The sequence below is a fragment of the Thalia democratica genome, chromosome 9, assembly GCF_965202585.1.
Source record: "Thalia democratica chromosome 9, ktThaDemo2.hap1.1, whole genome shotgun sequence".
Lineage (NCBI taxonomy): Eukaryota > Metazoa > Chordata > Thaliacea > Salpida > Salpidae > Thalia > Thalia democratica.
The window spans coordinates 35,195,116-35,218,247 of record NC_139173.1 but is presented as its reverse complement, the minus strand read 5'-3'; the positions used below and the strand labels follow the sequence as shown (position 1 = coordinate 35,218,247).

The window sequence follows — 23,132 nt, the reverse complement described above, 5'->3', positions numbered from 1 at the left end:
TAAACACTCAAACTATTACTAACTTAAAATATATGTACAATGGTTGATTTTTATAATGTCAAGTTTTCAAACAATTCGAAACTTTATGATTTTTTTAGTTATTATCATTTGCGTAATGTTATCATTTTTTATTATATCATTTGCGTAAGTTTATTAACCTCGTAAAATATAAGGTAGAGTTTTCAAGAATAAAAAACATATATAACTAACTTAGAAAATTTTATTTTGGTCACGTTTGAAAATTGTTAGCAAGTGTTTCCTTAGCTCGATTTGATAAAATTGTAGTCTAGATTTTTGTTATGTGTATTTATTAGACAAGTATACTTTTAAATCAAAACTTGATTTAAAACTTTAAAAAGTTTGAAAATAAGTTTATTATATTAGCTATGTAAAAACAACTGTTACTTTATAGTTTTATTTTTAGTAAGAACAGCTTTTACAAAAATATTTTATTTTATAGATTTTTCGCTACTTTTGTTTAAGTTTCAAAATTAAAAATCAACTTTTAAGTTTTATTATTCTTTGGTCAAAACATTAATTTTGTAAAAAGCTTTTAACGAACGACAATAACATAAAATAAAGTGTTGCACATACTTTAACACAAAAACGCTTTCCATTAACTTATTTTTTTCGAACAAAAAGTTCTTGCTCATGAGATAAATTAATATGCACTGGATTACTATTAAAACAAAATTATCATATAAAAGCTTCATGCAATTAAATAAAAATTAGTTCATATCATTATGGTTGTTTTCTATGTGTCGTATAAATGTAGTATCTAATTGCCTGTATGAGTTATCATGAACTTTATGTTGTACTTTTTGCAATCAGATTTCATACTTACTTGCTTTGAATGAAAAAAAGACTCTTTTGTTATGGTATTTAATTTTTTTTTTTTACTAGTTTTCTTTGACAAACAAACAAATTAATGCAATATTAACATAATGAGGTTTTATTAAAAAAACAGTTTTCCAAAAACATTTTTTTTATTTTATTCGTTTAGCTTTGTTCTACTTTGTAATAAAAAAAAAATTAGTTGAAGTTTAAAAACGCTTAAAGTTTATTGTTTTATGCTTTCTACGTTTCTATATTAAAAAGATAAAAATTTTACGTACTTAACAAATACTTAGTTGTATCTAGAACTTGTATATTGAATTTAGTTTTATGTTCTCCTAAACTTAGCAAAACGTTGCATGGCGTTAAAGTTTTCAACTAAAAACGCTACTCATCCCTACTATACAAAAGTAGGCTATAAAAGTTTGATGTAAGTAGTTTTTGCGAGTCAGCTCTGCTACTTTGTTTTAAGTTATTATCAAACTTATTGGCAGTTCCAATTTATTGAGACTGTATGTTGCTATAGTCCTTCGAGTTCCAACGAGTAAAACTAATTTTATTTTCATTTCTTTTTCTTTTTTTTTCAGAGCTTTTACAAAGAATAATTTAGTTTTTAAAATAAACTCTGTTAGCTGAACAGTAATAATGAAGTTGCTGAACAAAAACTTTCTTTGCGAACAATAAAATGAACTTTTAAATTTGAAGTTATTCCAAAGCGCGTTGGTCCAGCAGATACGTGCATTATTAATGTGATCAAATACTTTTCTACCTTTGTTTTTATATCTAATCTTATTTTTGCTGTTGTGTTTTCTACTGAAGTTGACATGAAAACACCGCTTTTTGTTCCGATCGTAACAAACTATAACTAAGTAAATACTTATTTTCGTTTAAGTAACTTATGATGTTTCTATATTCCAAATATTGAACACTTTCGGATAACACCTGAACCATAAAGTTTAAAATGTTAAAGGCCCTTTGTTAATATAGTAAAACTAAATCATATTAAATAAGTTGAGCTAACAACCAGAATTTTTTGAATTACAATAAATATAAAAATAATAAGAAAGTTTATTCTATTCACTTAGTTCTTGAAAAGTAAGTAGCTTTTAAAAAAGTAGTCTAAAATTTTCTTACAAATAAAAAAATATTAATAAAACTGACTGTATTTAAAAATTAAATATTCTGTTTTAACTGAGCATTCTTGTTTTTGTTGTTATACAAACATAAAACTACAGCTTAAGAATGTTTTTGTAAAGCGTAAAAGTACTTTTTCCCAAGAACTTCTTGCGTTTTTGTTTGTTTTTCTACAAATTTATTTCGCTTAGAGTAGACACAAAGTGTGCCTAGAAAAACTTTGAACTCAGTTAAATGAACGGATATCTAAGTTCTAATCATTTTGTGCTTCTACTAGATATTTTTGTAAAATTTTCATCGTATACAAAAACTTAATAAAAGGTTTTTTTTTCACAGCATCAAGAGTCTCACAAAAAAAATATAGTTGAATAACTTAAGGCGTACTGGACAGTGTACATTAACTACCCTTTCAACGATTAATATCATACTATGAAAAGACTGTTTATTTATTATTAGAATAGTAGCCATACATTTTAGCAGTTTTTGCCCTTATGGTGTTTCATTAGTTATAACGTTGGAGACAAACTAGCCCTTGAACTACTTTTTCCAACAATTATTCATTAGTACAACACTTTGTGATGTTAAATAAAGTTTAGCTTTAAATGAGCACATTGCTAATTTTTAAAGTACAATAGATGGTGATATTTTTTTTTTAATTTACAAGACTATGAAAAACTAAAATAATTATAACTTATTGCGGAAATTCTACAATTTAACAAAAAATGTATTTCGTTTATCTCAGTTGGTTTGACTTTTGTTCATCTATTAGTTTTCCTTCATCTATCAATTGATAATCTTTATACTTAAAATGTTTTACAATTAGGTTCTTTAAATATGCAACTTAAGACTTTTCCCTTCAAATCTGACTAATTCATCCTAATACTTTAATTTTTAAACTTCCGTTTAATGTCGCTACAGAGATTTTAAATCTAAATTATTTAAGAGAGTTTAAAAAAATACTCTGTTAAATTTTTAAACGACTGTATTTAGATAAAAGGGTTAGTTGTCTTTTCAGAGCGATCATTATAATGCTGTAATTTTTTCTTTATACTCCATAGATAAAATGCATTATAAATTATTTGCATAGAAGCTATTAAAGTTTAAAACTAAATGATAAACACCAAACACTTAATTATATTTTTTGAATATAAATCATCGTAGTACTTTACAAAGTCAGTTTATTACCTATCAAACAACAGTAAAAAATGACAAAGTACAATTTTATTAAGAAAATGAATTTCGTTCATTCAGCTTTTTGTCGTTGGACCTCCGGTTCTGAAAACGGACCTAAAATGTTTATTAAATTTTATTAAAATATAAAATAAACAAATAAAATATTCATGTTCTATATAAAGTCATATTAGTACTTCTACTAAAAACATAATAACTATACCATACTATTTTTTTTCTTTTGATTGAGTTGTTTTACAAGTTTTGAACTAAATTAAAACAAAAATCAAGCTTAAACCATTTTAGTTCAATATAAATAGTTCAAGAAGTTAAGTAACTTAATGTATCTAACAAAAAGCAAAGTAGATGAGTTAGTAACATCCTCGTACTCTCACAATAAATATGATCTAAAATTCAAAACTCTTTACAGTACCAACACTTTTTGTTGTTACTATAAAAACATCAACTGTGTTTTGAATAATAATCTTATAGAAACTTAAACATATTTGTTTATGTTGTAACCTACAAGCAAATAGACTTTAAAGTTTAAGAATTTTTGTTTAAAATTGCAAAATACCAACCCTTATAGTGTTTTCACTCAAACCAAGCTGATATGACAAATATTTTAACTCATCGTTAGATGGAGTTGTATTTGTAAACTGGTAGTAGTTGTCCATCGCCGCTGTCTGCCAGCTAGTAAATATCGTGCGGGTTTTCCTCGGTTTTTTATAAATTTTCCCTATAAATAATCAAAAAAATTATTTGAAGTTTATTTTAAACATATACAATTTACTACAAAGCAATCCAGGTAAATACTTAAGTAATTATTTGTAGACTTTAAAAATAAATTTACTTATTTGGAATTGTTAACACACCGTTAAAAGTCTTGTGACGTTCGCTCTGTTCAACTACAGTATGTGAACTACTCTGTATTGGTTCTCGTTCAATTTGTTGTACCCGACTTGAAGTGCTAAATTGGGTTAGTTCCTGTACATCCTGATCTTGTTGTTTTTGAGTGGTACTCTGTTGTAATTCCTGCGCAACATTTTGTACATACTCCATTTTAACGCTCCTGTTTTCCACATCTTTAGCATTCGTTTGTCCTACAAAGAAAAGATGAGTCATGAAGTATTTTTAATTGAGTAAATGTGAGTTGTTGAAAAATAGTAATAAGCAAAAACTCAAACAAACCATTTGTATTATTGGACCTCATTTCGGCCGTGTTGCCCTGGCTTTCATTACTGGTTGATTCAACTCGAGGTTGGAGCTGGATAGTTGTTGGTGGATTCTCTAAGATTGTTGGCCTTGTTGGGTTGCGATTTTTTGTGGGTGGCTTTAAAAAGTTGTAAGCTGCATTGTAGGGACCAAATCTTTTTGTTTTCTGAAAGACCTGCTAAACAAAAAGGTTAGTTAAGATATTTAATAACATTTTTATATTACTTAGTTTCCCTACAAAAACACTAAAAAGTTGTAAAACATAAAAAACTAACTAAACAGATTTAGACAAAAATTATTAACGCTTACCTTAGAACTAGACGGGAGTAGCGGTCTTTGCCTGCTAATCAGATCACTGAATGTAGATGCTGATGGATCTTTTACCAATGGGCGAGCTGGAGCTGTTGCATCCTTTTCCGTGTTTTGCCTGAAAACTGGTCTTTTTATTCCGTAAGATGGTCTGGTCACTGGTAAAATATATTGAACAATTAAAAAACGAAGTAATTTAATCTTTGATACAGATTTAACTTCTAAAAGTCTTTACAACTTGAAGCAATTGTGTATAATGTAATTGTAAACCGTTAAATGTCTTGCGAAGTTCACTGGTTGTTCGATTTTGTGAACCAATTTGGATTGAACCTTGTTTATTCTGTTCTTGTTGGTTCCGATAGGCACATTGGTTTGGTTCTTGTTTTATTTGCATGTTTCCGACTTCAGTAGAAATTGCTTGTCCTTTAGAATAAAGTTTAATGAATTACTCTAGGTATATAAACTAAAACTAGCAAAAATATTATACAAAAATTGAAAAAAGCAAACATACCTTTTTGACTCCTGGAGCTCAATTCAGACACATTACCTGGATTAGCATTACTGGCCGGAGCTTGAGACTGGCTAGTTGATGGTGATTTGTTTAAACCTGTTTTACCCTTATATGGATGTGGATTTAAATTGCTATTAGATTCATTTGAAGAATTGACTCTCACACTTTGGGATTTTGGTATGACCTGTCAAAGTATCAACAGTTGAGTTTTGGTTTGTATGTTACACGATTTCTTTAGATAACATTCATTAATAAGACAGTTAAACTTTAAAGGTTAAACTCTAACCGGTGAACTGGAAGAATGTAGGTGATGGTTTGGTAAGCTGATTGGACCACTAGAAGTTGGTGGTCTGGTCACTGATCGTTCAGCACTGCTTGCTAGTTCTACTTGAGCTTGAGACTGGTCAGTTGATGGTGACTTGTTTGAACTTGTTGGTGTTGGTGAGTTGCGATTTCTCGTGGATGGCTTCAATGTGCTGTTAACTGCATCGCAAGAACTGACTCTCTTACTCGGAAGTTTTTGAACAACCTGTTGAGTGTAAGTATTAGAAAATAAAGCTTATGAAATCTGCATTTTACATGGTATGTTTACAGAAATAGTTTAAAACATAAAAAAAACTAAGTAAGTTCAGTATAATAAGAAGTAATAATGATTACCTTAAAACTAGACTTGGGTTGGGGTCTAATCGTTTCTCGTTCAAGTTGTCGTTCTATTTCAGCTGGACTCGCTGAAGCCGTTTTGTTTTGCTGACTGGACTTTTCTTGCGTGGTCAATGGTTCTCTTCTTCCGTTAAGTTTGCTGGTCACTGTGTAGTAATATAATATCAATATCAATACATCATATAAGATACTGCTAGTCATATAATATAAATTCAATATGCAGTAAGTAAAATCCTAAACACATAATAATTTCTAAAAGTCTTTAAAATCAAAAATAACTGTTTATATTTTACAATGTACATACCGTTTAAGGTCTTGTGGAGTTCACTCTGTAATTTTTGATTTCGTGAATTATTTTGAGTTAACCCGTGTTCACTATGTTCTCGTTGATTTTCAGGGTTACTTTGGTTTGGTTCTTGCTTTATTTGCCTGCCTGCGTTTGCAACATTATTTTGTTGTGTAAATAGAAATTGAACCAGGTGATGAACTACTTTGAGTTTTACAACTAACAGAAAGTTAAACAACAAGTAAAAATTTCAAACAAACCGTTCACATTTTTGGTGGTAGTTTCAGTCACATTTCCTTGATTTTTATTGCTCTCTGATCTTGTTTCAGCCTGAGACTGAATTGCTGATGGTGACTTGCTTAAGCCTGTTTCAACTGAAGGAACTTCCACTTCAAGCGATGACTTTAAACTGCTGTGAGCTGCATCAGGATGACCGCCTCTCTCACTTGGATGTTTTTGAGTGACCTGCTAAGCACAAAAATTAGTAAATAAGTTTAATGGCATTTGAGTATGGTTTCCTTAAAAATAAATAGTTGTAAAACATAAAAAGCTAACTGAGCAAAATTCAATAATAACTACTAACACTTACCTTAGAACTAGATCTTGTCAAGTCAATTATACCGCTGTTTGACGTTGACTGTTGTTCTTTAACAAGGGGACTTCCCGAAGGTGATGAGTTTCTCATCACTTGTCTGGAAGCTTTTGGACTGGTTGTTTTTCCACGCCTAGCCAGTTCTTGTCTCTCATTAACCAGCCTGATTAATTCTTTCGGACTTGCTGGAGCTCTGTTTAATAAAATAGGAAGTGGCGACTGTCTCCTCATTCGTTTTTTTCTTCTGAACCCGGTTGGTACCCTAACTGCCTGGCCTACCAGCATACGTTGTGGTGGTGGCCTCATTCCTTGGCCTCCGTGTCTTGGTGGAATCATTCGTCGTTGTCTGTTAAGCATAAGCTGGTTAACAGGTCCTTGAACAACTGGTGGTACTTGTTGCATGTTAGATGGTCCTGGTACAAGTCCTTGAGCTGTTGGTGGTACTAGTTGCATACTAGAGGTTCCTGGTACAAGTCCTTGAACTGTTGGTGATGTTTTGTGAATATTAGATGGTCCAGGTAAAAATCCTTGAGCAACTGGTGGAACTTGTTGCATATTAGAGGACCCAGGTATAAGACCTTGAGCTGGCGATGGAACTTGCTGATTTACAGGCATGCTTGGTGGTACTTGTTGTATTGGCTGTCTGTTGGGTTGTGGTACGAAAGTAGGTAAAGCTTGGTTGCTATTTATCATGTTATTGGTCGCTGGTTGCATGTTTTGGTTTGCAGTTAGATGGGCTTGTTGCATTCGCTGAACGGTCATTGGTAATGGTTGACCATTTAACGGATTAACAAGGCAAGAGGTTGGTGGTATGTTAGGTTGAAGAGGTCCATGCATTGGCTGCCCGAGTACTTGTCCATTGACAGCAGGTGCAACTGTTTGATTTGTTGTTTGTAGAGTCACTGGAACTGGTGGAAAGTTAAACGGGTGAAAATGTTTAGAGGTCGGTGATCTCTGCATAATAAACGGAAGAGGTACAGGTCCAGGCATTGTCGGTTGTCCTTGTTCATGGTTCATAGGTGGTGCAAGTAGAGGTGGCACTACCGGCGCTAGAACCGGTGCTACAGCTTGCAGAAACTCTCCAGCGTTGCTACTTTTATCGTAAGCGTCTTGAATGAATTGTGTTATGTTAGGCATATGTGACGTCATAGCCAGTTTCCTTAAAAGATTGTTAGGGTTCGTGTTTTGTACTTTGGAGAGCATAGCGTTAAGTTGAGCTGGATGAAGGTTTTGGAGACATGGAGGAAGGTTGTGAGTTGGAATGTTTGCTTTTCTTCCTTTGCCTTAAAAAAAAATTAAGTTTCTTTGACCAAAAGTAAAAATACTGTTTTATAAAAGTTAATCAGCACATTTGTTTTGTGCATTAGAGCTGTAAAAAATTAAACATTCCATTTCAATATTTTTTTCTTGTCAAATATTTTATTAAATTGTTATCTGAGCCAAAAAGAATTAAGTGAAATTGATATTTTTTTTTTAATGCTTCAGTCAGGTATTAAATAAAAATGTAAAAAGAATAGCCTGTCCAATGCTTTAACTTTTTAAAATATAAAAAATAAAATTATGATTATATTATTATAAGAATAAATAAATATTTGATTTGTTACCTTTGTTTTTTTCTTGTAGAGAAAAGTTTTGAAGGCACATCCAAATGTACAACTGCTATAATTTATTTGATTTTATGAAAATTTGTAAACATCTGAAGTTTTTTATTTTGTACATTGACATTAAAATTTCTTTTAAAACCATGGTTTTTTAAATATAACACCAAGTCTATCAAGTCCTTACCAAAAAATATATGAATAAAAACAATTAATAATATTTTTTCGAATACACTCAGCATAAATAGGAAACAATTTTATCAGAAGTATAATTAATAATTAACATAAACCTACTAGTAAAACTTGCGCAGAGTATACAAAAGCGACATTTAGTGTTATTATTATCGACTAAAAAAATTTAGTTACAAATGTAACTGCTCAAGCTTGATAAGCTTAGTAAATAATTTGACAAATTTTTAAGTTTATACAGTTGAATAGTATTTTTTAATTGTAACTTTGATCGAAGTGTTAAAATATAAAACACGAGATTTAGTATTATAATTGTTCACAAAAAACATTAATTATTAATGTAACTGAGTATAAGCTAAGTAAATAGTTTTGACAATTTTTAAAGTTTCTACATTCAAATTGTATTTTTTTAGTTTTTTATGCGTAAATTTAAATGCTTACAGAATTGCTTATTAAATTATTAAATTGCTTATTAAATTATTTGTTAAGTAATGAAAAAAAAAATTAACTATTTGCAAATCGGAAACGTTGATTATTATTATTTATTATTATTTTTACTATTCAAAACTTAAAATCTCGTACAGAGCAGCTAAATTAATGCAGATTTTTACAACATACTTAAGTACTAAAATGGTTTTTTGTATTATAATTATGTTCATTTTATGTATATTGTAACTGTTGTAATTTTTAAGTTCTCATTTATTTGCAATTATCTTCGGAATTCGAGTTTATTTGTAATTAATAATTTTTTTGTGTTTTAAAGTTTTTTTCATTGCAATTACTTTTTCAAACAAGGAACCTTAAATATCTAACTATTGAAAATTATTGTTAGTAGTACCAACAGTAAAACTGTTTAAATTTGTTTACATTAATTTTGAAAGATAGTTGAGTTTTAATAATTTATTTTAAGAATAGTTAAATCTAAACTTTGAATGTTTTTAAATATTTACAGATATGATTATCAATTAAGTTACCTTTTATACAATTGCAAAAGTATATGTTGATTAAAGCCAAACACAACAAAATATACTTTTTACCTTTTGAGTAAAGTAAACACACATAAACCAACACGAAAGTAACATATAAAAAAAGTATAATAACAAAAGCTAATTTAAAAACACTTTTGTTTTAGTATAACATATGATCTATAAATACGTATGTTTATGTTTACACAGAGAAACACTCAAGCGCTTTTAAGTATATAATCAGTACAAGCGAATCCTTAACAAGTGGGGACGTAGCTCAGTGGTAGAGCGCAAGCTTTGCATGTTTGAGGCCCCGGGTTCGATCCCCGGCGTCTCCACGTTTTTGTCATGTTTTATAGTTAAGTGTTAACCAAATAAGTTTTAACTATTATTGATTAATGTAATTAAAACATATACTTCTATATAATCTACTTACAAAAAGTAAGCAAACGTTTTATACAAGTTATTAGTAGCTAAATACTACATATGTATTTATAGTTGTTATGAATTTATCAACATACGGTTATTTTAAACTGTGTGACTAAAACAATTTATAATATATTATCCTGAATTTATGATAGTTTTATATTTCATCAATGAAAATATTGTTTCAACAACAACTTAAGGTATAACTTTAATAATTAAAACGAAATATCACTTATTAATATCTTTTATAGTTTTTCATAGCAACAACTAAAAGTAAAACTAAATATGAAACATATTTTTTTAAAGTTTGTTATTCTATTATTAGCACTTGTAACAAACTATAAAATCTATAAATTACAACGTATGTTTACTATCTATATATTTTGAACGATCCAAGGTAAGGAAAATTTTAAATAAAGTTTTGTAAATATTCCTTTAAAAATCTAAAGATTAATTTAACAAAGTTTAGAATTTTCAAGCACTTTAGACTATGATTGGCATATAACCAAAGCATGAGACCAGTAGATTAAAAAACACAAGCTAGTAAAATTAAATATAAGATAACATAAATAAACAAAAACGTGATCAGTCAAGGAAATACAAAAGCAGTTAAATAAAAAAAAAACAGTTAAGTGAAATACTATACCCGAAAAATTGAAAAAAAAACGTGATAACTAAAGGAAACATAAACCAGTTAAATAATTAAAGAACCCTTAGTTGAAATATTAGACCACTAAAAAATTTAAAACGTGACTAGTTTTAGTATATACGACCAGTAAAATTATCAAATACACGTGGAATATGGTACGAGCTAAAAACCTACCACAACTTTTATGGTTGACTTTAACTTTTGTTTTAAACATTCCTTTAAGCAGAAACACTTGAAAAATGCGAAACTCAAGTGAACAGTAAAAAAAATATTAGTTCATTCACTGCAACAATTAAGTTCATTGTAGTACTTTTTACCCTAAACACTTAAACTGTTACTAACTTAAGATATATGGACAATGGTTGATTTTTATAATGTCAAGTTTTCAAACAACTCGAAACTTTATGATTTTTTTAGTTATAATACATTCGGTAAGTTTATTTTTTATGGTTTAGTTTTTTTTTAACTCGTAAAATATAAGGTAGAGTTTTCAAGAAAAAAAAATTATGAGTAACTAAGAAAAACTTTATTTTGGCCACGTAATAAAATTGGTAGCAAATGTTTCCTTCACTCGATTTGATTAAATTGTAGTCTAGATTTTTGTTATGTGTATTTATTAGAAAACTTTTTTTCTAAATCAGAACTTGACTTTTAAACTTTAAAAAGTTTAAAAATTATATTTAGTACACTGGCTATGTAAAAAAAACAACTGTTACTTTATAATTTTTTTTTAGTAGTAACAGCTTTTACAAAAGTGTTTTATTTTTTATGTTCACTGCTACACTTATAAAAGTTAAAGTTTTAAAATTAAAAATCAACTTTTAAGTTTTATTATTCTTTGGTCAAAACATTAATTTTGTAACAAACTTTTAATTAACGACATACAACATAAAATAAAGTGTTGCACATAAAAACGTTTTCCGTTAACTTTTTTTTCGAACAAAAAGCCTTTGCTCATGAGATAAACTAACATGCACTGGATTACTATTAAAACAAAATTAGTATGTAAAAGCTTCTTGAGACTAAATAAAAATTAGTACATATCATTATGGTTGTTTTCTATGTGTCGTATAAATGTATATCTAATTGGTCTGCATGAGTTATCATGAACTTTATGTTGTACTTTTTGCAATCAGCTTTCATTGTTTTCATTTTCAGACTATTTTGTTATGGTATTTAATTTTACTTTTCTACTAGTTTTCTTTGACAAATAAACAATCTAGTACAATATTACATAATGAGGATTTATTAAAAAAGATAATTCCAAAACCTTTTTTTTTATTTTAGTCGTTTAACTTCGTTCTACTTTGTAATAAAAAAACTTTTAATTGAAGTTTAAAAACGCTTAAAGTTTGTTGTTTTATGCTTTCTACGTTTCTATATTAAAACATTAAAATTTTACGTACTTAACAAATACTTAGTTGATCCAGAACTTGTATACTGAATTTAGTTTTATGTCTTTTTATATTTCTACTAAACTTAGGAAAACGTTGCATGGCGTTAAAGTTTACATTTAAAAACGCTACTCATAACTACCATACAAAAGTAAACTATAAAAGTTTGGAGTAAACTGTATGTTCCTGTATGAGACTATATGTTGCTATAGTCCTTCGAGTTCCAACCTTTCTTTTCAGAGCTTTTACAAAGAACAACTTAGTTTTTAAAATAAGATCTGTTAGCTGAACAGTTAATAACAAAGTAACTAAAAAAACTTTTGCAAACTATGAAATGAACTTTTAAATTTGACGTTATTCCAAAGCGCGTTGGTCCAGCAGTTATGTGTGCATTATTGATGTGATCAAACACTTTTCTACTTTAACCTTTGTTTTTGTATCTAATATTATTTTTGATTTTCTGTTTTCTACTAAAGTTGACATAAAAAAGTAACTTTGAAAAGTTTTATTCTAACAGTAACAATAACTAAGTTAATACTTATTTTAATATTTTATTTGATAGTTATTTTATTATTTTCGTTTAAGTAACTTATGATGTTTCTATGTTCCAAGTATTGAACACTTTTGGATAACACTTGAACCATAAAGTTTAAAATGTTAAAGGCCCTTTGTAAATATAGTAAAACTAAATTATATTAAATAAGTTGAGCTAACAACCAGAATTCTTTGAATTACAACAAATATAAAAGATAATAAGAAAGTTTATTCTATGCACTTAGTTCTTGAAAAGTAAGTAGCTTTAAAAAAATGTAGTCTATAATTGTTTTACAAGTAAAAAAAAACATTACTACTTTTTGTTTATTTGTTTATTTAACTGTCACTTAGTTTAAAATGAGATTCAGAAAAAAAACTGGCTAAATAAAAAAAAAACTTACACAGTTAAACTGACTGTATTTAAAAATTAAATTTTAACTGAGTTTTAACTGAGCATTCTTGTTTTTATTGTAAAACAAACATAAAACTATAGCTTAAGAATATTTTTATAAAGCGTAAAAGTACTTTTTCCCAAGCACTTCTTGCGTTTTTGTCTATTTTTCTACAAATTTATTTCGCTTTGAGTAGACACAAAGTGAGCTTAGAAAAACTTTGAATCCAATTAAGTAAACGGATATATAAGTTCTAATCATTTTGTGCTTCTACTAGATATTCATGTAAAATTTTCATCGTATACAAACACTTGATGAAAGGTATTTTTTCACAGTATAAAGAGTTTCATACAAAAAGCCATAATTAAATAAGTGAAGGTGTACTGTATAGTGTACATTGATTGCTCTTTAGACGACTAGTTTTTTTTCTATTAATAGACTATTTATTTATTTATCATTAGCTGTCATGATTTTAAGCAGTTTTTGTTCTTATGGTGTTTCATTGTTAAAATATTTTGTATAAATTGTCACTTTAAACTACCTTTGGTAAATGTGATTCATTAGTACAGCACATTGTGAAGTTGAACAAAATTTAGCTTTTAATGAACCTTTTGATCAGTTTTAAAAGTACAATACGCGGCAATATGCTTCTTAAGTTTCACAAAAATATGAAAAGCTAAAATAAAAAAAAATAATGCGGAAAGTTGAACGTTTTAGTAAAAAAATGAATTTTGTTCATCTCTTCATACTTAAAGTGTTTTACATTAGCTTCTTTATTAATACTTCTTTATTGATAAGACTTTAGAACTTTTTCCTTTTAAATTCACTAACTTAACCTAATACTAACTATTTTCAAACTTCCGTTTAGTGTCGCTACAGAGATTTTTAGTCTTTAAACGTTGAGATAATTATTAAAAATATTCTACTAAATTTTTAAACGACCGTTTTTGTATTAAAGGATTAGTTGTCGTTTCAGAGCAGTTTATTATAATGCTGTAATTTTTTTCTTATACTCCATAGATAAAATGCATTAGAAAATTAATTGCACAGAATCTACTAAAGTTTAAAACTAAAAGATAAACACCAAACACTTAATTATATTTTTTGAATATTAATCATCGTAGTACTTTGCAAAGTCAGTTTATTACATATCAAACAATAGTCAAAAATGACAAGCTACAATTTTATTAAGAAAATGAATTTCGTTCATTCAGCTTTTTGTCGTTGGACCGCCTATTCTGAAAACGGACCTAAAATAATTATTAATTTTTATTAAAATATAAAATACACAAATAAAATCATTCTGTTATATATAAAGTCATATTAGTATTTATACTAAAAATATAGTAACTATTAAATCATATTATTATTTTTATCTTTTGCTTGAGTTATTTTTCAATTTTTAAATTAAATAAAAGAATAATCAAGCTTAAACCATTTTAGTTCAATATAAATGGTTCAAGAAGTTAGGTAATTAAATGTATTTAATAAATAAGCAAAGTAGGTGAGTTAGTAATATTCTCGTACTCTCACAACAAATATGATCTAAAATTTAAAACTCTTTATAGCACCAACACTTTTTGTTGTTACTATAAAATCATCAGCTGAGTTTTTAGTAATAATATTAAAGAATTTCATATATTTGTTTATGTAACCTAAAAACAATAAACTTTAAAGTTTAAGAATTTTTGTTTAAAATTACAAAATACCAACCCTTATAGTGTTTTCACTCAAACCAAGCTGATATGACAAATACTTTAACTCATCGTTAGATGGAGTTGTATTTGTAAACTGGTAGTAGTTGTCCATCGCCGCTGTCTGCCAGCTAGTAAATATCGTGCGGGTTTTCCTCGGTTTTTTATAAATCTTCCCTATAAATAATCAAAAAAATTATTTGAAGTTTATTTTAAACATATACAATTTACTACAAAGCAATTAAGGTAAATACTTAAGTTATTATTGGTAGACTTTAAAAATAAATTTAGTTATTTGGAATTATTAACATACCGTTAAAAGTCTTGTGACGTTCGTTCTGTTCAACTATGTTGTGTGAACTACTCTGTACTGTTTCTCGTTCAATTTGTTCTACCAGACTTGAAGTACTAAATTGGGTTAGTTCCTGTACATCCTGATGTTGTTGTTTTTGAGAGGTACTGTGTTGTAATTCCTGCGCAACATTTTGGACATGCTCCATTTTAACGCTCCTGTTTTCCACATCTTTAGCATTCGTTTGTCCTACAAATAAAAATTGAGTCATGTAATGAAGTATTTTTGATTTAGTAAGTGTGAAATGTTTACAAAATAGTAACAAACAAACCATTTGTATTCTTGGACTTCATTTTAGCCATGTTGCCTTGGTTTTCATTACTGGTTGATTCAACTCGAGGCTGAAGCTGGATAGTTGTTGGTGACTTTTCTAATATTGTTGGCCTTGTTGGGTTGCGATTTTTTGTCGGTGGCTTCAAAGCGTTGTAAGCTGCATTGTAGGGACTAAACATCCAACTTTTTTGTTTCTGAAAGACCTGCTAAACAAAAAGGTTATTTAGGATGTTTAATAACATTTGTATATTACTTGGTTTCCTTACAAAAACACTAAAAAATTGTAAAACATAAAAAACTAACTAAACACATTTACACAAAAATTATTAACGCTTACCTTAGCACTAGACTGGAGCAGCGGTCTTTGCCTGCTAATCAGATCACTGAATGTAGACGCTGATGGATCTTTTACCAATGGGCGAGCTGGGGCTGTTGCATCCTTTTCCGTGTTTTGCCTGAAAACTGGTCTTTTTATTCCGTAAGATGGTCTGGTCACTGTTAAAATATATTTATAAATTTAAAAATAAGTCAATTTAGAACCTAGATGCACATTTAACTTCTAAACTTATTAACAACTTGAGAAAAAATATTTATAGTTTTACTACTAACCGTTAAATGTCTTGTGAAGTTCACTCTGTGCTTTTTGACTTTGTGAAACAACTTGGGCTCGTTCTTGTTTATTCTGTTCTTGTTGATTTTTAGTGCAAATTTGGTTTGGTTCTTGCTTTATTTGCATGTTTCCGACTTCAGTAGAAATTGCTCGTCCTTTAGAATAAACTTTAATGAATTACTTAAGCTGCATATATCTGAACTAGCAAAAAATTTTTACAAGTGAAAAAATCAAACATACCTTTTCGGCTCTTGGAGCTCAATTCAGACACATTACCTTGATTATCATTACTGGCCGGAAATTGAGACTGGCCAGTTGATGGTGATTTGTTTAAACCTGTTTTACCCTTATATGGACGCGGATTTAAACTGCTATTAGATTCACTTGAAGAATTGACTCTCACACTTTGGGATTTTGGTATGACCTGTCAAAATATCACCAGTTGAGTTTTGCTTTGTATGTTAAATTGTTTCTTGAAATAACACCCATTAATAAGACAGTTAAACTTTAAAAGTTTAACTCTAACCGTTGAACTGGAAGAATGTAGGTGATGGTTTGGTAAGCTTATTGAAGCACTAGAAGTTGGCGGTCTGGTCACTGATCGCTTTGCAGTGCTTGCTAGTTCTACTTGAGCTTGAGACTGGTCAGTTGATGGTGACTTGTTTGGACTTGTTGGTGTTGGGGAGTTGTGATTTCTCGTGGATGACTTTAATGTGCTGTTAACTGCATCGCAAGAATTGACTTTCTTACTCGGAAGTTTTGGAACAACCTGTTAAGTGTAAGTATTAGAAAATAAAGCTTATGACATCTGCATTTTACATGGTATGTTTACAGAAATAGTTTAAAACATAAAAAGCTAAGTAAGTTCAGTATAAGAAGAAGTAATAATGATTACCTTAAAACTAGACTTGAGTTGGGGTCTGATCGCTTCTCGTTCAAATTGTCGTTCTATTTCAAATGGACTCGCTGAAGCCGTTTTATTTTGCTGACTGGACACTTCTTGCGTGGTAAATGGTTCTCTTCTTCCGTTAAGTTTGCTGGTCACTGTTAGTAATATAATATCAATATCAATACATCATATTAGATACTGCTAGTCATATAATATAAATTCAATATGCAGTAAGTAAAATCCTAAACACATAATAATTTCTAAAAGTCTTTAAAATTAAAAATAACTGTTTATATTTTACAATGTACATACCGTTTAAGGTCTTTTGGAGTTCACTCTGTAACTTTTGACTTTGTGAATTATTTTGAGTTGATCCGTGTTCACCATGTTCTCGTTGGTTTTCAGGATTACTTTGGTTTGGTTCTTGCTTTATTTGCCTGCTTTCGCTTACATTCTTTTGTCCTGTAAAATGAAATTGAACCAGGTGATGACCTACTTTGAGTTTTACAACTAACAGAAAGTTCAACAATAAGTAAAAATTTCAAACAAACCGTTCACATTTTTGGTGTTAGTTTCAGTCACATTTCCTTGATTTTTATTGCTCTCTGATCTTGTTTCAGCCTGAGACTGGATTGCTGATGGTGACTTGTTTAAGCCTGTTTCAACTGAAGGTACTTCCTCATCAGGCGATGACTTTAAACTGCTGTGAGCTGCATCAGGATGACCGCCTCTCTCACTTGGATGTTTTTGAGTGACCTGCTAAGCACAAAAAATCAGTAAATAAGTTTAATGGCATTTGAGTATGGTTTCCTTAAAAATAAATAGTTGTAAAACATAAAAAGTTAACTGAGCAAAATTCAATAATAACTACTAACACTTACCTTAGAACTAGATCTTGTCAAGTCAATTATACTGCTGTTTGACGTCGACTGTCGTTCTCTAACAAGGGGACTTCCCGAAGCTGACGAGTTTCTCATCACTTCTCTGGAAGCTTTTGGACTGGTTGTTTGTCCACGCCTTGCCAGTTCTTGTCTCTCATTAACCAGCCTGATTAATTCTTTTGGACTTGCTGGAGCTCTGTTTAATAAAATAGGAAGTGCAAGTGGCGACTGTCTCCTCATTCGTTTTTTTCTTCTGCACCCAGTTGGTACTTTGACTGACTGGCCTACCAGCATACGTTGTGGTGGTGGCCTCATTCCTTGGCCTCCGTGTCTGGGTGAAATCATTCGTCGTTGTCTGTTAAGCATAAACTGGTTAACAGGTCCTTCAGCAAGTGGTGGAACTTGTTGCATGTTAGAGGGTCCTGGTAGAAAACCTTGAGCTGTTGGTGGTAGTTGTTGCATGTTAGATGGTTCTAGTACAAGACCTGGAACTGTTGGTGGTAGTTGTTGCATGTTAGATGGTCCAGGTACAAATCCTTGAAATGTTGGTAGAACTTGTTGATTTACTAGTATGTTGGGTTGTGGTCCGAAACTAGGTAAAACTGGGTTTTTATTAAGCAAATTGCTGTTCGTTGGAGCAATCATGTTATGGTTAGCAACTAGTAGGTCATGTTGTCTTAATGGTATTTGATTTATTGGTTGAGATGTCATTGGTACTGGTGGAAACTGGTTAAAAATTCCAGGTGGTGGTATGTTTGATAGATGAGGCATAGCCGGCTGTCCATTGTTCGCAGATGTAGGTACAACTAGTGGTCCATTTGGAAGAGGTACAGTCATTGTCAGTGGTTCTTGTGCATTTTTTGAAGGTGTTATAGGCACCATTGGTGGTTGAGTTGCAGCCAGAACCGGTGATATAGTTTGAAAAAATTCATCAGCGCTTTTGCTTTGATGAAAAACTTGTTGGATATACTGTGCCATGTTGGGCATCTGTGATGTCATAGCCAGTTTGTTTAAAAGATTGTTAGGGTTCTTGTTTTGTACTTGGGAGAGCATAGCGTTAAGTTGATTGGGATGAAAGTTTTGGAGACATGGAGGAAGGTTGTGAGTTGGAATGTTTGCCTTTCTTCCTCTGCCTTTATAAAAACAAGTATAAATAAAAGTTTCTTTGACCAAAAGTAAAAATACTGTTTTGTAAAAATTAATCAGAAAATTTGTTTTGTGCATTATAGCTGTAAAAATTTGGTCATTGCATTTCAATATTGTTTTCTTGTCAAATATTTTATTCAACTGGTTATTTGAGTCAAACAAAATTAAGTGAAGTTAATAGTTTTTTTTAAATGCTTCTGTCAGATATTAAATAATATGTAAAAAGAATAGCCTGTATAATGATTTAAGATTTTACAATATAAAAATAAAATTCTGATTATATTATTTAAAAAATAAATAAATATTTGATTTATTACCTTTGTTTTTTTCTTGTAGAGATAAGTTTTGAATACACATCCAAATGTATAGCTGCTATAATTTATTTGATTTTATAAAACTTTGTAAGCATCTGAAGTTTTTTATCTTGTACATTGTCATTAAAACTTCTTTTAAAACCATAGTTTTATAGATATAACACAAAGTCTATCAAGTCTTTACCAAAAAATTATATGAATAAAAAAAATTAATAATATTTTTTCGAATACACACAGCATAAATAGGAAACAACTTTATCAGAAGTTTAATTAATAATTTTTATAAATTATATATTTTTGACTAAATTAATAATCTACTAATACAAAGGGTCCAAAATAAATTTTGACTAAAATGATTTTTCAAAGCAGTTTTAAACAAACTAATTGAGTATATTTATATGTTTGCCTTATTCACACCAAGGGCACATAATCTTTAGTTACTATTTAAACATATATTTTGTTGAATTCTCTTTTTTACCTTAACAAGTGTAACAAAAGTAAAGTTTTATAGTTAAGCGATATGGCTAGAAACAAAAGTATAAAAAAATAATTAAAAAATGACAATTCTGACGTCACTGATCAATACCAGCAAACGGTTAGTTGAAACACCAAAAGTACATAGTCTTTAGATATGCTTAAAATTTTATTTTGTTTAATTTTTTTTTTGTTACAAAGTGTAATGAATTTAAATCTATTAGTTTAGTGTTATGGTTAAAAACAAAAGGTTAAGAAAATATAAGAGGTACAAGTCTAAATGGAAAACCTATAAAGCTCTTTCAACATTTAAATCTAAATATATAGCATTAAAATTTTTCAAACAATATTATTTTTAATTTTAGATTTCAAATGTACTTTAGACATTGTATTTCATGAAATTCATATTTAATATTACACTTTTAAATTCATTTATACAGCCAAGTTTTAGTTAAATTATTAAATGTTAAGGGTAGTGTATTTGATAAAATAAAACTTAGTACAAAAGTTAAAAATTAACTTGAACTTCTCTTTTTGTGTTTAACAACAAGACAAATTAATTTTACTTATGTAATATCAACAAGCTTTATAAGAATCCTGAAATAAGTATTAAACATTGATTTTAAACAATCACCCTCACTTATGTGCCTGTACTGTAAAGCCTAATATAATTAGGTAATCATCTTAGAAGTTTTATTTTTGCCGGTCAAGATTAAAAAACGCCTCGGCAAAGTTTAACAAGTTCAACATACAAAAACGACTAAAAATGTTTAATAAAAGTGAAAAGTCATCACAAACATTATTACGTCACAATAATCAATCGCTACGTTTTAATGCCCACAAAAGTCACACTCATACTATTTGCCAATCAGGAAATATTATTTTACGTTTAGTGTCAACTAAAAGACATTCAGTATTCTATTTTTTACCCAGAGAGGATTCGAAGCCGCCATTAGTGTCTCTATGACATCAGACCACACAGTTTTTAACATAAAATGATAATATATAAAACAATATAATAGAACATACAAAACAATAATATATACCTGCAGAGGACTGCAAATGTTAAAGTTTTGAAACCGATCCATTTTATTTGAATAAAAGTTCTAAAACAGTTGTTAACTTTATTAAGTAAAGATGAGTGTGTATACTGATTAAATGATTTTAATTAACTTTTTCAACTTCTTAATATAGATTAACTATTTGTAAAACTTAGTTTAAGATAAAATTGAAACATGATATTTTATTATTAAAATAAATTATCCCTAACCTATAAGATTAAAAATGAGTATCAGCGAAATCAAATTTAATTAATTTTAATTTGAAATCATTACTTTTTAACATAGAATATTACAATTATTAGTTAAATATTTATAACTGGTATGTGCTACGGAATAATAACTCTTAACTTACATGCACAATTTATCAAAAGTTTTCTTTAAAGAAAAATTAACTTCGTTCTCAAACTAATATTATAATTTAAATTTTAGTATTAATATTATTTTAGTAACTTGGCTAATAACTTCGTTTCCGTGTACTATTTTAGTTATATTCTAAAAAATTTTTATAAGCTTATAATATAAACTTCTTTGTTGCAGTTAAATTTTAAATTCTTACATTGAAAATTAAGAGACTAAAATAACAAAAAACGCGAAACATTTAAGTTGTTAAGTTCAAACGAACCGAAGTAGAATATATTTCCGAATCAGAGCAATTATAAACTACAGTTCATCAAGAACAGAGAATTTTAAGGAAACATCTTATCTTCTGTACTTTTTTATTAAAAACATCTAATTACAAAAATTAATGTCTTAGCTCCTTGCAACACAAAATTAAATCAGTACTTTAATAATTAAAACACACTATAAAAAATAAAGAAAAATCTTAGTTTACTTTGACTTTTAAAGTCTATAAAGCATTTAAAAAATACTTTTAAGCCACAGTTCCTTTAAGATAAGTGTTTATTAAAAGTAGAATACTAAGAGATAGTTAAAATCTAATACAAGTATTTATAAGCTAAAAGAATACATTGCAGTAACTAGCTAATTTAAAGTAGTTTAGATTATAAGTAGTTTTAAATAGTAAACTAACTGTTTTTTAAAACAAATAAGATAAGTGTTGTTGTTTTTAGGTATTTTCATTGAAATATAGGATGGTTTAAGAAGTTTTAAGTTTAAAGATTCACTGTAACAAATTAAAATTAATTATGTTTTGTTTACGAGATTAGCTTATAACATCAAAATAAATTATTAAATAGTTCTTACATTGTAGTTAAATGTTTTAATTTTTAGTCAATTATTTTTTGTTTTACTAAGTAGTTTTGCTTTTTAGAATAAATTATAAAAGATTGTATCTTTTATGTTGTGTAAGTGGTTGTAATTTTCCGCAGTGCTTTTTATAAAAATTTTCCGTAGTTAATCAATTTTACGAAAAGTTGATAAAATTATAATTTATTGAATTGTCTTATTAATCTGAAAACAAATGGTTAGCTAATTACTTAATATACAACAAACTCATTTTAAACAATGAAAAAGATTATAGTAAACATTTCAAAGACGATAATATGTATTAAAAAATGTCGTATATTATATTTTTCGCCTAATTTAAAGTTTAGTTTTAGAATTTTTAAATCAAAGTTTTTACGTAAAATACACAGAAATATGAAATTAATCGTTTTGGTGTCATAGGAGGTACAGATGACATTTCTTTATTTGTACAAAAATAGTTGTATAAAAACTACCGAAAAAATAAAAATTAAGCTTAATACGTAACTATGAGAGATCACTTTATTCCAGTGGTTGTCAAGCTAATCAATTTCTGTGTACACCAAGCTGCAAAAAATAAAATCAGTGCACTCCAAGATCTAATTTTAATAAGTGCCATTAGTGGTGGGACTACGTAAACACTTTTATTAGTACATTTCTCCTTAAAAGTCATAACTTAGTTTGTATTTACATTAAAACCATTTCAAATTGAAGCTGATTTTTTTTTATTTGATCCTCTCTTTATTGACCTGTTAATTTCTTTTACTTTATTTTCAGAATGATATTATAGTTATATGGCTTTGTCTTACACACTTATTAATTGAACACTTCTCCGCAATTGCTACAAAATCCTTAGTCCAGTATTCTTTAAATACCTTATTAAATATTAACTACATACTTAATCTAACTCTATGTTTTTTTTAATCTCAAAATTTCGTGCACCCATAAATGACTTTTTTGTACTCTAAAAAATTCGCGCACCACAAAAAAAATTCTAGTGTGCACCAGTGTACACCTTGAGGACCACTGATGTATTCAATGGGGTAAACTTACAACTTCACCTGCGATCAATTCAAACCTGCACAATTCTTAAACTTTCTTACTTTATTTATTTTATATTTATTATCTATTTTTTACTTCTTGTTTTTATTTTTTACTATTCCTTTTACCCTAACCCTTGGTTGTTTTTTTTTTTATTAATATATTTTTGTTTTTTATTATATTCTTTTTATAGATTTTACAGTGACTGTTACCCCTAACCCTTACCCTTGGTCAGTAAGCCGTATTCCGATTTTTTGGGTCGGGATTGTGCGGTTACCTTTAATTCAAATGAACTAAAATTTAGTCATAAGTTTTCAAAATAAAAACATTAAAACT

At 28.7% G+C, this 23,132-nt stretch overlaps 1 non-coding gene across 1 annotated transcript; it reads left to right on the top strand.

Annotated features, from left to right (window-relative positions):
- Positions 1 to 9,729: 9,729 nt before the first annotated feature.
- Positions 9,730 to 9,801, top strand: Trnaa-ugc (transfer RNA alanine (anticodon UGC)). The gene has a single exon. It is a non-coding gene; the product is annotated as a tRNA-Ala (tRNA).
- Positions 9,802 to 23,132: the final 13,331 nt, after the last annotated feature.